Genomic DNA, 2,423 nt, shown 5'->3' with positions numbered 1-2,423 from the left:
ACTTAGGGGAACACTTCCTACGTAGGCGCCAATGCCCTGGCACAAGGCAGATACTTGAGACACTGGACATAACTTTTTAAAATCTATCTCGATGAATCAGAATATTGAAACATGAGACATCAGACTGGAAATATATGCTGGATGTCACAAAATTAATTAGCTTATTTAAAATAATGATATTGCCCTTTTTCTTTTATTTTGTTTTGCAGTTTATAAAAATGTCACCTAATTATTACTAAATGTTAGATTAATATAGTTAGTTTAAAATGTGGGTTTTTCATCGTTAGACGTGAAGTGTTAAGCAACATAAATGGAGTGGCTGACTTTGTGACACTTACTTCTGATAAAGAAGACAAATATCTCCCTAACTTTTTTGCTTTATGAGCGTCACAGTGAAACCCCAAAACTCAGAATTCAATTTACCACAAAGAGCCAAAAATGCCATCATTCAAACTTCAGGAAATGTTCTATGTAGAAATCAAGGTCTCTCGTTTACCATCTTGTCTTTTCAGAATAATTCAATATTAGGAGAAATACACCTAAAACCAAAGGATGAAAAATTATTTTCCAGATACTATTTCTGTGACTTAGTTTTTGTTCACAATGGAAGGGAAGTGCCAGCTGCAGTGGTAGCTACAGGGCCTGTTCCCTCTTGCAATAAATTAAGTAAAAACAACAGGCCCCGCATGGTGAAGGCAGAAAGAAGAAGGAAGAAAGTAAAGTCAGAAGGCAAAAGCAGAGCCAGTAGGGGTGAGAAGGCAATGCTACAGAGCTTCCTCTGTCCCCTCCCACCCTAACACTGGACAATGGAGGTAAGTGAAAAGCTTCAAGGAATGGGCTGGGCCTCAGATCGTGAAGACAAGGGCCCTTAGTGAGAAGTAATAAACCATGGAGATTAAAGAACCCAAAGATCACTGCCCGAGGGCTTGCCTAGCTTCCTTCATGAGTTGCTCTACCTCCCACCCACATCCACAACAAAAAGAGGCATCTGGAGGTCAACTCAATGAGGTCTGTGCCCAGCCACCTCTTCTCTTGAACATTATAATGACTGTGTATGGCTATATATAATGAGTGTAAGTATTGGGACCTGGGGATAGCTGATTCCCTCTGAGAATAATGACCTCAGACACTTGAAAAGCACAGTGTGATAAAATGGCACACACTGAACCATCTTAAATAGATGAATCAGAACTAATGAACCAAAGCAAACATTTATAACATGCACAGTAAATGCCCTCAAGGAGGTAAGAGAGGGTAATGGCAACAGGAAGGAAACACAAGTAGTTATACAGAAGATGCAAATTATTGTACCTGGTGTGACCAATGTAGCGGCTGCAATAAATACTTTGATGGGAAGGCTAAGTTGTTAAGTGCAAAAAAGGGAATATGTTCTGAAGGTATTAGGAAAGGAAAAAAGGTAGAAAATGTAAGATACAGAGAGAAGAGAAGCAAAAATGTTGTCATTCATAGAATATTCTTCTTATTCCAAGAAGAATTAAAAAAATGAATGATATAGATGAAATAATGATTGATAACTTCAAAAACATAAAGATAAATAAGACTTCAGATTAAAAGGACACATAGAGTATTTATGGGATGGAAAAGAAAAAACTCACATATAGACACATTAGAGTAAAATATAAGAACATTAAAGACAATAAGATAATTTACAAAACTTCAGTAAAGACCCACCCATCATGCAAAAAGAATTAGATTGACAATTGAATAATACTTTCAATGTGTTGAAAAAGAAAAATCTGGTCCCAGAAGTGCATCAAGTTATATTTTTAAATATTTACGTTAAAATAAAGGTTATTTTCAGACATATAAAGCCTAATGGGTTTCACAGCAACACTCTCTTTGAAAACATTCTTGATGACTTCAACTTTCAGTAATGTGGGGACTAGATTTTAAGAATGATCCTTCCGGACCACATCAAGTAAGAGAAATCTTCAAAGTATCTCCTTCCCTTAAAAAATAATGAGGTGAAATCTGATGCAAGACATGAGCTGTATACACAAAATGAAGGTAAGTCTGTCTTTGGGCAAGTTTCTTACTGCAATTAAGAAATAAGGCCTTGGGCTAGTGCTATGGAGGAAAGATGAATCCAAAATGGCAACAATTGGTAGGGTTGTGGAAAGAGGCTAATGTGGGCCCAGGTTGCTAACAATGCCTTGGACCCTGGAGTAAATGCATGTTCTTTCAGGAAATCTTATTTTAAAGTGCCAGATTTTTCAATGAATTAAGAGACTCCAAATAAGAACTCACTATCAGAGATCGCCAAACACACAAAGAAACAAAACATGTGGGTGAGAACCAGCAGAAACAAGAGCACCAGATTTAAGGCTTCAAGAATTTCAGATAATTGCAATGATGAGACACATAATATAAAAATACTATGTCAGAAATCCATGTAAAAGAAT

Source organism: Trachypithecus francoisi, unplaced genomic scaffold, assembly GCF_009764315.1.
Source record: "Trachypithecus francoisi isolate TF-2019V2 unplaced genomic scaffold, Tfra_2.0 Lachesis_group17, whole genome shotgun sequence".
NCBI classification, from domain to species: domain Eukaryota; kingdom Metazoa; phylum Chordata; class Mammalia; order Primates; family Cercopithecidae; genus Trachypithecus; species Trachypithecus francoisi.
Note: the sequence above shows the minus strand (reverse complement) of the source record.